The 16,349-nt window shown below is 41.3% G+C and overlaps 1 protein-coding gene across 1 annotated transcript in view; it reads right to left on the reverse strand.

Moving 5' to 3' along the window:
• Positions 1–16,349, reverse strand: part of DPP10 (dipeptidyl peptidase like 10) — a 537,944-nt gene that overhangs the window by 294,314 nt on the left and 227,281 nt on the right. The gene's annotated exons all lie outside the window — the stretch shown is intronic.

A 16,349-nucleotide genomic window follows, 5' to 3' on the forward strand; every position in this document is an offset into this window, starting at 1 on the left:
TTCTCTTGCAATACCTCGATTCTATGTTATACACCACATACAATATTCTGCAGCACTCTCAATTCCCCAAGCACTGTTTTTATTTTAAACATAACTAATCTTCTTGCTGGCCACTCATACATCCTAGATTCTAGGAAGGTAGGCATTTCTCAGAATGGCCTACAGACCACCTACTTTATTTTATTTTTTAAATTTCAGTTTATGACACAGTTCCATAGGCTCTGGGATTCCCCCAACCCCTTCCCAAGTCCTCCCCTCATATTGATTTCTTCCACACTGTTACAGTACTACAGCTGATAACCAGTCACAATTCCATCACAGCAGGCATGGACCATGCAGGGAGTCTAGCATCTTATTGTTCAGATACATTCAACAGTTTCATTGGGAGACCATCTTTGATCTGAAGCAAGAGCTGGCAGAATATCATCCCCTTCAATGAAAAGCCGCTACACAACTTCAACAACAGGAAGAAACATGGAAATTTACAACATCATGAAGTCAATTGACATGGTATTGAGTGATCAATGTGTTAGAAAATGCAAGTTCTTAACTACATCCTGTAACAACTTCATTGACATCTCAATTTTAGTTTATACATAACCAATTGCTATAAACCTTAAAATGGTTATAGAGTATTATTCAGCTGTCTTATGTCTATTTTCATTTTTATATTTAGCAGCTTATAATATTGAAAGATGATTTTTACTAAACTTGGTGAATTTTAGGATAGTCCAAACAGGCATATGTTAACAATTGAGGCACAGCACAGTTTTAGGAGGGGTGTGCAGAGAAATTTTCAATACCTTCCTTAGTGAGGAATAACTGATCTTTGTGTCCTACCTAGTAAGGTATACGGGAGTCTAAGCTTTTTCTTGTCTGTTCTAAGTTTCCCTTATTGCTCTCTGTTTGTCTATCTGATCTAATTTTGGGGGCTCCAGAGTGACCCTGATGGTCATTGCAAGAGAGGGTGGGAGCCAAAGTTAGAGCTAAGTAAGGACCAGAGAAGGCTCCTCTCCTGAGTCCTGAAGGAAGTTTACTGTTCTGTTTCTGAGGACTGCTTGGGGCTCCTCGCTATTGTTCTGATGTCATTAGACTCTTTGAGGAGGGTTCTGGGCTTGTTCTATACCATGTGGGTGATCTAATAGGGATGGATGACCTCAGAGTTCTTGGTCTATCAGGGCATTCCAATTTCCTGTGGCCTCTTTGTCAGTTGGGATATAGTCCTTGGTACCCATACTGATAGTTCTAGGTGAGGATCTGGGAGAATCTGGGGATGGGATACAAGCCTCCTCCTGTCCACCTGCTCCACTCTTGGGTCCCCTCCTGCTCTGTGTATATGACCTCCTGTTACGAGGCTGTCAGGATTGTTCTTGGATTTCACTGTATGTCTTTATAGTTTTTGCTAATGACTAACACAGATTTGAGTCTGTTGTGTATAAGTTACCTATTACAATCTTGATAGATTATACTTAACATCTTCCTTACACACTCTAAGGAGGTGGAAGATTTCTCTGCTCTCCTGACCCATTGCGGAATAACATAGGGATTAAAAGCATATCAGGCTTTTCAGTTCTTTGATGTAGATCATAAGCAGTTTGTCTCTCGTTGATTATTCATTCATGGGTTACATCACAATATCTTACTGCATGTGATACAGGCTGTTTGAGGGTGTAATAAAGTTATAATTTACAGGAACTATTTTTAGGATTGACATTATTTCATCTTACATTAAGAAAAACATGTGATATCTAACCTTTTGGGATTAGCTCATTTCCCTTAGCATAATGGTTTCCAATCGGGCCCATTTGGCCACAAAGAAATGCATTTCATTTTTTAATAGCTGAGTAGTATTCCATGGAATAGATGAACCATAGTTTTCTTATTCAGTCCTCTGTTGATGAGACTACCTACTTTAGAATTCAACCTTCTTTGTTGATTTGTCCAAATGTACATTACTCATATTCATCATCTAGCCTTTGAATTGTAATTTCTGAGCTCCAGAAACATTTCAGCAAATGCTTGAATGGGCTCTTTGTGCCATGAAATGTAGAAGCCTACCTCCAACAGATGACAAATGTCAATCATCTATAACTGCTCTTGGCCATTCCTGCCCCCAGTGACCTACCAGCCAGGGAGCAGTGGGAAACGCCTGAAGGCCTGTGGATGCAGGCTTGGGGAGTAGGAGGGCTTTGGGTATAGCTTCAGTGTGACTGTGGAGACCTGGGAGCTCACCTCTAGGCAGGTAGAGTGAATCTGGGGATTTCCCCATGGGCTTGATCCTGGGCAAGGTGATGGGAGGGGAGAGCCCCAGGTCAGTATGCTGTCATGGTGTACTGCTGGATCAGGCTTAGAGAACCTCTATGGGTCTGGATCTTGGGTATGTGGTGGGATGTGGCACCAGGCCAACACATGTGCCAGGAGCTTGGGACCCTGGTATGTGTGGACAGCTTTGCATCAGCACAAAACATGCTGGGCTTCTGAAGACTCAGCTGCAGAACCCATGCACTCCTGGGCACAAGGATTGTGGATTGACTATGGATAGGCACAAGCTGGTACATATTATCTGCTGGCAAATCCAAGAACCAGAATGGAGTGTGGTTCATGCCCGGTCCGGCCATAAACCACCTCGTTCACATTAGGGCCAGGCTTTGAGTCTGACTGGGTGGGGATAGGCTGTAATCCCTACCAGTATGAACTGGAACTGGTGATGAGCCAGGCTGGGCCAGGCTACAGCACCCACTGGCAAATGCTGAGGTAAGACAGGCCATGCCAGAGTGGGCCACAGCACGCAAACAGCACACATGAGTCCCGGTGGGGGTGTGTGGGGAGGAGGCAAACTCAGTAGGGGGTATGTGGGGGCCATCTGCTGGACCACTACACCCTCTGGTGAGTGTGAGAGCTAGGACTGGTGGCAGATCAGGCCGGGCAGGGTTACAACACCTGTTGGCCTGCATGTGAGCTCTTTAAGGAGAAAGCCAGGCTGGGTTGACTATCTTCTGGTGCATGTATAAGATAGAGTGGGCGTAGGTTTGTTGGACTTTACCTCAGCATCAGCTGACAGATGCTGGCACGGGGTCAAACCCTATCAAGCTAAACAGAATACCTGCCTGGACAGTACAAGATTCAGGAGTGGACCCAGTAGGGAAACAGTGGGCACCTCCCTATAGGGTTAAAACATCCACTGGTGAACATGAGAACCAGGCCTAGCGCAGACATTGCTAGGCAGAGGGTGGCAAGCACCAGCATCAGTGTCAGGTGGATAGTGGGGCTGGTTGTGTTTAATTAGGCTTCAGTGACCATTGACATGTAAGAGAGCTGCTTGGGATGTGGAACAGACGGGAGGGACCAGGCCACAGTACACACTGGCAAGCACATGAAAAAGGGCAAGGGGTGGGCCTTGTGGCAGTTATTGTGGGTTGCTTCAAAGAGGCTGCAACTCACACTGGTTTGTGTGAAAGCTGAATGTATAGTGAGCAGGATCAGGCTGGGTTCCAATACCCATTGGTTTGTGTAGAAGACAGGGCTGGAGACAAAACTGACCCAGCAATTACAACTACCAGTGTGTACGTAGGCTGATTTGGGTGACAGAATGTGCCAGACCTTGTATTGGCAAGCACATACAAGAATCAGATCTGGAATCATCTCAGATGAGGTTTCTTTGGGAATTCATCCCCAACCAAATCACTGGACTCAAAACTCCAACCACTGAGAGAATTGCAGATTCCATGGTCTGACTATGAAGTGCATGTGTCAGAGCTGGGCCTCTTCAATGGTGTAGACAGAGCAGTGGACACCATACCCAGGTGCACAAGGAGGGCATGGCAGTACATTGGAGTGAGTGTGCAGAGAACACCAGCTACCATAACAGAGGATGGAGGACAGAACAAATTGATCAAGTACCCCAGCCAAATGTTGGCAGGGAATATCTGGGCAAGTGAAGACTATGGTAGACTATCAGCCAGGAAATTCTGGAGAGATTTCATCATGACTGAGTGGTAGAATTTACAGCACTTCAGAACTATAGAACTGTTAAAACCACTTGAGCAGAACCCTCAGAGCATTCCCCACATCAGGGACTCTGGGATGGTTGGGAGGCTGAGTGTGGTTCCTCCCCTAATCTCTCCCCATTCCCCAGATACAGGAAGGAAAATAGAATGCGGAAACAAGGGTCTTGCCCACTTCCCTCTAGACCTTGACCCTTTGCATCCTAATCAACTATGTGAAAATCATCAAAAAATAAAACAAAAATAACATCTATTGCCATTTTTTAACTCAAAAGGCAGATGTACAAAGGGAGATACAGAAAGATCTTTCATCCACTGGTTCACTCCCCATGCAGCCGCAATGTCTAGAGCTGAGCTGAAGCCAGGAGCCAGGAGCCAGGAACTGAGTGCCAAGGCTTTTGGGCCATCATCGACTGTTTTCCCAGGCAACAGGCAAGGAATTGGATGAGAAATGGAGCAGCTAGAATACAAACTGATGCCATATGGTATCCCAGCACATGCAAGGCCAGACTTTAGAGGGCCCTTCTTTGGACCTTCTTGCCATTGTTTAATGGCAACATTTAGTGGTAACCTCAGGGATTCTCACAAGTGCACAAATTTTCCTTCTTGTCTTGGCCTAAGCAACATGTGAAGCTCCAAGTTTATGTACAGTGATGCTTGAAAACGCCACACTTGGATCCCTTTCAAGGTTTGTATTGTATGGAACAAAGCTGACTGACAGTCCCAGGTGCTGCTGTCAGGTTCATTCTGGGACCAAGTATCTCCTGGGGGCGTTAGTTTGCAGTAGATAACTTGGCACCATCATGCAGAAAGAAGGTTCAAACCTGAACAGTCAGTGTGGTTCAGGATGTCACACTGCCACTCTGAACTGAACATTTTTCAGAACTGCTTGTAATTCAAGATCCTTCTATCCAATCAGCCCCTTCTCATTCCCCTTTCTTTCTGTAAGTGCCATATTAGTGGTAGAGTCTTATGGGTATTCCTATGTCTGTTCCTATGCTCTGTTAAATTCATTGTTCAAGAGCCTTTTGTTTTGAAGGAGCATCTTAACCTCTAGATCCCAGGATCAAAGCAGATAAAATCTGTCAGGATAGTTATCCCATAACAAAACTGAACTTTAAAAGGTTCCGTTAGGAAATAAACAAACAAAAAGCTAAGAGAATCAGAGCAACCAATCAAAAGTGGCCCAGTTTACCCTACAGCATGCCAAGTTAAATCATTTCCCTTTTAACCCCACAGAGAAGGTAACTTTGAAGCAATCAATTCCCTTTTCATATTTACTTTTTCTTCTCTTTTCTGGCACACAAAGCTAAACTCTTCAGCTCAAATCATTGGAACACTGATGTGGTCTGATATTAGAGTGACCATAAAAACCAATCCTGACCTTTATGTTTGTTGTGACTTTGGGTTTTGAAACTCTTCATCCTTCTCATGCTTTTCCCTAATAAGACGCTTCTCCATCCAATCCGTTCTTAGATCTCTTGCAGGAGCACCTGGTCTCCTCTGCTTCCTGCACATGCATTACATATAAAACATACTCATTACTAGCTACTTGTCCATGGGTGGAACATGATGGAAATGAAGAGGAAAACCTTTGATAACTGGCTTTCGAGTTTTTTAGCCCATGTTTATTTCACAAAGCAAGGTTGCTCTCCTCTTTAAGAGCTTTAATCTTGCATTTAAGATAACACTTGTAATCTTCACAATCAATAAAATCCCAAGAGTCCTCTAAGCACCTGAAGCATGTGATGCTAAGAACAAAGCTAAGCACTTCAAAGTGACACATGGGAGCTGGCTATTTTCTGTTTTCTCTCTGACCTTGACCCATCTTCCTGTGCTAAAATCCTTAAAATGTGTGATGGATCTGTGACGCCTGGCACATCTGGAAACACGTGCTGCTTATCTCTGAATGTTTCTACAATATGGCTACAAATCTTAGAGCCAGCTCCATTGATTATAGAAAATGATGTCACGGGCAAATAAAGATCATGTGGGATTCAGGGCAGCAACCATAAGGAGTCAGGTCAAGGCAATCAGAAGAGTCTGGATGAAGTAATACTTCAGTTTGCAAGCCTGAAAGAGGGGGAAGACAACCTTTTACACTTTTTTATATGGACAAATGCTCAAAAATGGAAAATTCTATGGCTGCTGAATTGTAGTCCAAGTAGGAGCCAGGTTTGTCGTATCTTTGGAAAACGATTTCAACATCTTTCCTATAAAGAAATCTCTTATCAATTTTTCTCTATCACATTCTTTGAAAGTTTCAAAATGATCAGCCCTTAAATTTTAAAAGAAACATAGTGTCACTTCCTTTTAAAACAGTTGGGATAGGACCCGGTACAGTAACATAGTGGCTAAAGTCCATGCCTGAAACATGCCGGGATCCCATATGGGCACTGGTTCATGTCCTGGTAGACCCGCTTCCCATCCAGCTTCCTGCTTGTGGTCTGGGAAAGCTGTTGAGAATGAACCAAATCCTGGGGACCCTATAAGTATGTAGAAGACCGGCAAGGAGTTCTGGACTCCTGGCTTCGAATCAGCTCAGCTCAGCTCCAGCCATTGTGGTGTGGCCACTTGGGGAGAGAGTCACAAGATAGAAGATCTTCCTCACTCTCTCCTCCTCTCTGTATATCTGACTTTTCAATAAAGCAATAATAAAAACAAAAGCATTAGGGGTACTACTAGAACTTTTTTGACAGCATTTTATTACAGATAACCACTGTGTGTGTGTGTGTGTGTGTGTGCGCGTGTGTGTGGCTAATAATAGCTTTTCATAAAATGCTAATTATTGCTTGTGAAATGCCCAGAGTAACTCTAAGTTGCAGTTGGAAAACTACTGCTTTCCAATGCCATTTCTTATGCAGCTATGTGGAAAAAGAATGGTTATTAAAGGCAGAATGTTTGAGACTTGAGTTTATTACTGCTTTCTGACCCTGGGCAAGTGACACAAGGTCTTCTTATCCTTGCCTGAAATGTTGTAAAAATGCTTATATCAGAACACTGTGTGTACTTTCCATTTTATAACTTCCTCATTGTGTGTAAAGCTGTAAACAGAAAGCTGTTCTATCCTTTTTGGACCCATTTCAGGCTATGACAGTAACTCTAAAATGCAAATATTACCTTAAAGGTGAAAATATTCAATATTGCCTTGGTTTAAACTATTTGTTAGATAACATAATTTAATAGGACATCTCTGAAGGATTAGGTATGGTATAGATTACATTTTGATTTAAACACATAGAGTGTGTTATATACACAGAACGAATATTGCAAAAAATCATTCCAACTCTGCCCTTTATCGGTGTGAGGGGAATCAAGTATTCTTTTCGCACAGTAATGATCTTGCTGTTGGTTTTAATTGTGACCAAACTATATTTTCAGGTGTAATGTACTTGTTTCCTCACAATCTAGGCAGCTTCCACTTAACTGTCTCAGAATAATATTAATAGGATGAAGAACATTTGCCCAATATAGAAAAGTTGGCTTTTCTCTTGCACAAGTCAGGTGAAACACTAAAAAGCTTTCATGTTAACTGTATCTTGTACTTCTCGTATACAGAAAAAAAAAGATACTCCTATTTCAAACATACAAATCTGTGGGGACTTTCAAGAGTTTACTCTAGAATTAGTCTAGGTCCATGACATTCATTTATAAATCACAGGAAGAAAACTATATCTTCACAGTCGAGTGGAAGAAGCTCCAAGTTATAGAGAAATGGATTCCTGAGATCCATATATGATTAAACACCTCATGGTTTTGATTTCACTCAGGCTTCAAGACAATATATTCAACTGCCAATATACAAGAAGGTGAAAAATGCTGAGGATTAAGGAAAAAAGAGAGAATACAATTATATAAAAATCATTTGAAAAAAGCCATTTGGCATCGGGATTTGGGCAGAGGGTTGCAAGAGTGGGAGTGGCGATTGGTTGTTTGGTCAGAGGAGTGGAAAGGAGAAAAGCTCTCATCTACTGTTTCATCTGCTTCAAATGCCCATCAAAACAGAACTGATTCAGACTGCAGTCAGCAGCTGGTACCTAAAATCAGGGCTGAAACCCAATGACCTGAGCCATTCCCTCATTCTCCGTGGTCTCATCACCAGGTAGTTCATAGGAGACAGGTAAGAATCTAATTAAAGGGGAGGCCAGATTTCCTTTGGCAGATTTTTCATTCTCCCATAGCTAGAAAGAGAACAATCTTTAAAAACAGAGATTGAACAGTACCTAGATGAGTCTGAAAAAGATAATTTTACCAATCATCGTTTCATTCTTGCCTGTTACTTTAATTTGTTTTCTAGTCATTTTCCCATAACATATTAAAGTGGTCTATATTTCCCTCTTTTTATGGTCATTTCCTCACAATTTATTGCCCTTTGTAAAACTAGTATTTAAGCATCTGGATGAAATTTCTACTTTCAGTTTTAACTTCCACCCTATGATTTGCCATGCCTCAATAAAATACAGAAATGATTTATTTCTCTGTGTCTGTCTTGTGTTATTCTAAAGTGTAAGCCCTGGGTACGCATCATAAGAAAATCCTGGAAAGTTTCTCCTGCCCTCTACATGTGTTTCAAGTTTCTAGTGAACAAGACATGAAACATAAACCTTTTGCCCCTTGATTCTTAGACTGGGAATTAAATCCTACATCTGTTTCCATAAGGAATACCTGATATGAAAGTCTAGGAGGCAGGTGTGAGACCTGATGCCAGGCCACAGTCAAGGACTTGCTGTCTCAGAAATATGAAAACCTGGGTATTAGTGCAAAAATATGTTTGCTTTTCTTTTCCTCTCAGCATCCAGTGGAAGCTGGGGAGGAGTCAGAGCTGCAGATCATAGAAGACACTGTTCCTGTGAAAGAACCTTAGAAGAGAGCACAACTCAGCCGCAGTGAGAGCTTGGTGCAGCAAAAATAGCGATTGCACGAAAGACAGAGACTATCACACAAGTCAAGGCATTCATTCTAAAACTGATCTAATTTAAAAAACAAAAGAAGAGCCCTGGTTTATCTTTACCCCATGCAAAGTTATTCTATGAAAATTATTATTTTTTAATAGCATTCCCTTCTGAACAGCCTGTGGGATACTAGATCTATTGTATAAATGGCTATGTGAATACACATGCATTTGTGAAAGCAGATATATCTGCAAGGAGCAATAGGTGGCTATTTCCCAGTTAGCCAGGGCATATGAGACTGTGCCCAGCTCCGGAGACACCAGGAGTGATTTGTGAACACAGTATAGTGTAGTGCTGCTGTGATCCGTGCGTGTGACTGTTGCCATGGTGAATAAATGTACTGAGTTTATTTTTTTCATCTTCCCAAACTACAGCTCTTAGTCACACTGTAGTTGTCCAGGAACAAATGCCAGGCTTTAAGTGTGCTAGGGAGGTAAGAGAAGACATCACGGGGGAGTGTCCCTCCCAGACCGGACAGAAAGCTGCTGTTCATCTGGGGGCAGTACTAATGAAACTGAAAAGCGAATCTCAGTTCTCCAGGACCTGCTCTGCCAATAGTGAGCATGGGCATGGGCACATATTGGAGATTTTAAAAAATAGGTTTACTTTCATCTTTATTAGAAAGTCAGATATACAGAGAGAAGGAGAGACAGTGAGAAAGAACTCCCATCCACTGGTTCATTCCCCAAACCACGGACTAGGAGCTTCTTCTGGGTCTCCCATGCAGGTGCAGGGTCCCAAGGCTTTGGGCTGTTCTTGACTGCTTTCCCAGGCCACAGGCAGGGAGCTGGATGGGAAGTGGGTCCGCTGGGGCATGAACCGGCACCCATATGGGATACTGGCATGTGCAAGGCGAGGACTTTAGCCACTAGGCTACCATGCCACTCCACACAGATTATATTTTATAACCTAATTTCTGAAAGGGTTTAATTTCAGTAATTATGAGAAATTTTAACAATGAATTTTGTCAAATAGAATGTAATCATATTAGACAATAGGACCAGAAAAGGGACACAAATGGTGGGCACAAAAACAGATGGGGTTTTCCAGAGAATATGCTTGTGGTCCTGGAGTTAGAAAACAACGAAAGAGATGTGAGAACTCAGGAATGAGTTGAAATCCATTCCTACTCCTATCTATCTGCTGCATCTGGAATTTGCAATAATTTAGCCTACAGTGTCTTATTTAAGAAGCTGTTTGTAAAGCATAATAATGATTAACTAAGGCTAGAAGCACTTCAGCACAATGCTGGCTGCTAAAAAAGCCTGCCTAAGTGTATCTCCCCAGCTCAGCCATGAATGCAAACAATACACTTTAGCAATGGTCTGTAAGCAAGCAGCAAAGATGATTTTGTTATGAACATTATAGCAGGCATAAAGAGAAATTTACCATTTCTCCATAAATATTAGCTTTCATTTAATCAATGTTCTAATCCAATTAATGTACTTTTTCCTCAAACAGGAAGTCCACGGAACTATATTACATTAAAATCGTTCATCCAATTTTCATATTTTATTGTATTTGTTCAAGGTCCAAATGAAAACAAAAGCATTATGTGTTTCTTCAGGAAAAAACAAAACAGACGTCTAAGATGGCATATTTGGAATAATACTAATGCTTGAATATATTTGTTAATCCTGAAAATAGTGATAATTTCCATTTATAAAGTAATTTACATTGATTTCACATTCTTCAGAAGAGCAAGAACAGCTGTGAGAAAAAACACTCTATCCTTGAATATAAACAATCATGGAAATGTTATGGTGGGCTTTTCACAATTTATACCAAGTATATCAACCCTAAGCTCTCTACAGAATACGCGTGAAAGTCAAATGACTATAGACTTGCATATAGGATAATATTATCTGGATAGTACATGAATAATGCAACAGTATACAATTAAATGTTAGCTTTAAATTTATCTGCATTACTTCTGGCATAATGAATTCCCTTAAAACCTATTCATATTCCAGACCAACCAAAGACAGAGGTCTGAATCTGAGATTTCTGCTCCCTTAACTTTGGTTGATATATCACAGCTTCATAAATCTAGTTTTAAACTTCAGACCTCAAAAACTAAGAATTAACTGTGTAAATATTTCTTGCATAAATATATAATCTCTTATCTGATACCATGTGAAGAATATTTTAAGCAAATAAAAATCAAAGGGAAATTCTGTTCTTTACTGCTTTGTCTTTAGATTTATCCATTTTCACACTTCTCCTGCATAAATTGTCATCTTCAGTTTTCTGAATTAATAATATTTCTCACACATGAATACATGGCATATGTGTTGAATGGTGACCTTTAATTAATAAAGACACTTAAAAATTTTTCCAGGGATGGCACAATGGTTCATTTGGCTAGTTCTATGCCTGCAAACACCAGAATCCCATATGATGCAGGTTGTTTCCAATTGCTACATTTCCCATCCAGCTTCCTGCTTATGGCCCAGGAAAGCAATAAAGGATGACCCAATGTCTTGGGACCCTGAGGTCATGTAACAGACCCAGAGGAAGCTCTTGACAATTGGTTCTGGATGGCTCAGCTTTGGCCATTGCAATGATATGGGAAGAAAATCAACATATTTAAGATCTTTTTCCACCTCTCTCCTTCTCTGTGCATTTTCCTTTCAAATAAAAATAAATACATTTTTCAAAATAAATTTCCCCTTAATATTACCCACATCGTAGAAAAATACTGTCTGAGAAACATCTTCCACCTTCTTAAACATACTTTTGAGTTGTCGAAGTCATTTGCAATCCAGTCTCAAAGGTAAAAATGAAATGAAACCTATAGAATGAATATATGAGTGGCCTGTTTTATCTGGATTTTGATTGCATTAATATTTCTGCAAGTGTGAGTGAGAAGCAACAGATACTCTAGAAGGAGTCTTATTACAAACTACAGGAAAAGTTAGAATAAAGTTCGGACCATAAAAAATTTAGGTGACTTCCCCATTGCCTTTACATCCACTTCAGAGTCTGTGTTACAAATCTCTGGGAAGGAATACACTCTCAGAGAGGGGAAAAAGCACCCTGTTATCACAAGGGGTTATATAACAATTTTTAGAAATCAATCACTATTATCTTACTCCTCTGTCCAGAGATTCACGGTCATTAAGTAATCTAGGTGAGCTTACATAAAAGCAGCTTGCTTCATTGATTAAAAGGCAAAAGCACAACTAATGCAGTTGTTTATCATTTTGAATCCCCTCACTCTTCTGCTTGCAAAAGTTTTAGAAATGCTAGAACTATGGGAACCACTTTAAACAGCAAAGATACAGCCTGAGGAAGGGTTAAGGTCCTTGAGGGATGCCAGCTCTGCTGCTACAAGGGCACAGAACAAAAACAAGGTGGTGCTTACTGCTGACATTCTGTCATGTGGAATTAATAACTAATGCATTGTAAAAGATTCATTTATTTTTATTCGCAAGGTGAATTTTACAGAGAGAGGAGAGTCAGAGAGAAGGCCTCCCTTTTTCTGATTCACTCCCTAAAATGGCCACAATGACCAGAGCTGGGCTGATCCAATGCCAGGAGCCAGGAGCTTCTTCCAGATGTCCCACATAAGTGCTGAGGCCCACGTGCTTGAGCCTTCCTCCACTGGTTTTCAGGGCATGAATGCAGAGCTGGATCAGAATCAGAGCGGCCAGGACACAAACCAGTGGATGCCTGCACCACAGGGCAAAGAAATCACTTCATGCACCACGACATGGACTGCAATAACAATTTGCAATCCACTGTACTTGAGTATTCATTTTTGGTAGCTGAAACAATTTCTAGTTGAAAGGGTTTACAGCCTGGACTTAATCACATGAGTGATTTATTCTAAATTTTGAAATTGATATTATACATTGAGCTTACCCTGTTCATTTTGATCAATTGCTTTGATTTAGAAGTTCATACTGTGACAAATAATTAGTAAAATATGAAAAGTCTACAGAAGTTTAACAGGTAATATAAACAAGAAGAATCTGCAATAAGAGCAAAATTCTGAATTTTTAGTGAAGAAGTCATGGTTAATTATGAGGGAAAGTCAATGGTTACAATCAGAAAATGTCATCTTGGTATGTGTATATGCCAAGGGAAGAAAGGTGAACATGGAGTTTTTGTAATGCTTTCTAAATTGGAAGTTCTTACAACTACTAATTTGGGGGGATTTTTATCAGTTAATGTTTAGGCCAAAATTACGAGGGTCAGATCACACAGGGCTGTTGTTGACCCACATTACAAATGTAAACCTAATTTCTTTGCATGTGTTCGAGACACTGTCTTTTCTAAAAATATCTTTTCTAGGGTAGTATAGTGTAGGTAACACCAGCATTCCAGATAATGAAAAATTTGTGCCCCATCTGCCCCAATTATGATCCAGCCACCAGCTAATGTCCTGGGAGGAACAGCCAAAGATAGTCCATTCGTTTGTGCCTCAGCCACTCAACCTGGAGCTCCAGAGGGATCTGATGATTCCATGGTCTGGCGTGCCTCATGAATGTCTATTGTGTCCGGCTGTGGTGAACCAGCAGATGGAAGCTCTCTTCATCGCTCCTTCTCCTCTTAACTCCAATTTTCACATCAATCAATCAATCAGTCAATCAATCATTCTTCACCAAAAAAGAAACTTCCCCTTTTGACAAAGTGATGCAATGCACAGCTTTCTTTGGTTGTTTTTCTATTTCACTACAATCACATAAATAGATCTTAAATGATGCCAGGGCATGGCAATTGCAATAGAAAGTCTGAACCAGCTGCAACCCCATATTTAGCTTTTTTGCATTCCTTTAAATAATCTTTACAGTTGATTCTCATTTCAACTGCAAAGTTGAGGATGAAAACGGGTCATAGCCTAAGCAGATGGCTACTGTGAGTTTCATGCAAATAATAATAACAATACAGATGAAGGTCCGTTTCTTCATGAAAAACACAAACCTCTGGAAAATGAGTTCCATATTCCTGGCTGGCTAAGTGTTCCTGAGGTTCTCCGTTCCTCTGCTTCAGTGTTGTGCTGTACAGCATCCTGACGGCACAGTTTTGAACAGAATGTGTACCTTTTATTACAAGTAACAAATATTAAAATTTTCCCTGTGCATTTTCATTCTGACTGAATAGCAGGGGTATAGAAAACTAGCAACAAAGCTAGAGAGTGATTTTCCATCAGATGGTTCATTCCTCAAATGGATACAATTTAAAAACATTTCAGTAATTTCTTCAAAAGGCAGAGTTATACAAATAGAAGGACAGGGACAGATACACATAGATTCTTCACCCACTGGTTCACTGCCCAGCTAGTATTTTTTTTTTTTTTTGTAGATTTGTTTATGTATTTGAAAGCACAGCAGAAATAGGAAAGGGGAAGAGAGAAAGGGAGAGAGAGGGAGAAAGGAGAGAGGGGGAGAAAGGGAAAGAGAGAAAGAGAGAGAAAGAGAGAGAGAGAGAGAGAAAGAGAGAGAATGAGAATCTTCCATCCACTGTCAAACTCTCAATACGGCCATAATGCTGGGGTAAAACCACACTGCAGTCAGGATCTGGGAATTACATTAATGTCGATGACAACAGTTGCAGTAGCCCTAGATCTCTGCTGATCTCCCAAATGCACTGTTCTCCCAAGCACATCAGCAAGCAGGTGGATAAGTAGCAGACCAGACGGGACTACAACTGATCCCGCAATGTGGGATTCCAGTGATGCAAACAGTGGCTTAACACACTGAACCATGATACCAGCCTCCAAAAATCTAAAAATAATGTTTCATTTTTAAATTTTAATTTTCTTTTTAATAGTGTTTTCATAATGGAAAGGGATGCACACTCATGTGGGTTCCTGATTAGATTGGGGAGAGTCAGGAATGGATGAAGGTAGGTGGGACCAATGTTCCATTTTGTTTTCTCTTGTGTCTGCAGGGAATAAATGATGGGGGTGTGTCTATTCCTTGCTGTCAAGGTATAGTAGGGAAGGATGAAGGTCATTTGATGATGCCCTAGACACAATGCAGGGCAAAGTGTTCTGAGGATGTTACTTGAGTGGTTTTCATAGTTCTGAGAAGTTGTTGGTTTCAATGCTACAGGATTGATACAATCTTTCCAAAATCTATTGGTTTGCAAAGTTCACCTTAGTACATGCGCAGATCTAGGAACATGCTGCAAAGGTGTGCAGAAGGTGCTTTCCACCCTCTGATGAGGCACTCAATGTCTCCTGATGGCCAAGATGAGGTATTTGTCATGTCCCTGAGTTTCTGGTCATCCTGTCCACTGCATAAACATCCACTACTGTTTTGTGCATATGCTAGCCTCTGTTGTGGCCTAGTCCCAGCCCAGCCCACATGCCCTCTGGCTCTCGTGACACTTGTGGTGGTTCTGGCTTGGCTCAGCCAGACCTGCCTCCAGATCCAAACCTCACATATGCCAACAGGTGATGCTGTCTTGTCCAACTTGGCTTGCCACCAGTATTCCCTGGTTCTCATGCTCGCCAGTGGTAGGTACAGACTAGCATTTGTGTGTGCCAGCAGGCAGTGGGCAATGCTGTTTAGCCTAGACCAAGTCTCCCACAGGGGTGGGTGCCTTGGCTTGATCCAGATGTGTCCTCCGGTTTCCCCTCTCTAAATCCACTGCAATACATCTCAGATCCCCTTCCCTGGGCAATTGCAGCCCAGGCTGGGTCGAAGGTGGTGTCTCCTGGCTTGGCATTCCTGTTTCCCCACATATCATTAATAATAATAATAAAATCAAAATTTAAAAGAATAACATTTGCAGTTGTCTACAGCTTGGGTTAAAAACGTTTTATAGGATCTAGCAGTGTGGCACAGTGGGTTATGCTTCCACTTCAGATGCTAATGCCACATATCAAAACCTCAACTCATCTGCTTCTAAATCCTCTTTTTCTGTTCTAGCCTCTTGGGATGCAACAGAAGATGACTCATTACTGGGGCCCCTAATATCCTACATAAAAGACCCAATAAAATTCTCGTCTCCTGGCCTTGGTCTACTGATGTGGTCATTTGGGGAGTTGCTAAATCAGTGAATGGAAAATCTTGCTCTGCTCTGCCCCTGTCACTCTACCAGTCAAATAATCGAGAAAAATAAAAATAGCAATATTATAAAAATGGTGTTATGAAAATGAACATTTATGGGACTGATGTGGTGACTCAAATAGCTAATCTTCCACCACCAAGTATTGGCATCCCATATGGGCACTATTTTGTGTCCCTCGTGTTCCACTTCTCATCCTGCATCCTGTTTATAGCCAGGGAAGGCAAGAAAGGAACGCTTAATCACTTGCAGCCCTGAACTCACACACGAGACCCAAAAGAATTTCCTGGCTCCTGGGTTCAGATAGGCTCAGCTCTGGCCGTTGTGGCGATTTGGGCAGTGAAATAGTGGAACTAATGGATGGAAGAAC

This window comes from Ochotona princeps, chromosome 5, assembly GCF_030435755.1.
Source record: "Ochotona princeps isolate mOchPri1 chromosome 5, mOchPri1.hap1, whole genome shotgun sequence".
Classification (NCBI taxonomy): Eukaryota; Metazoa; Chordata; class Mammalia; order Lagomorpha; family Ochotonidae; genus Ochotona; species Ochotona princeps.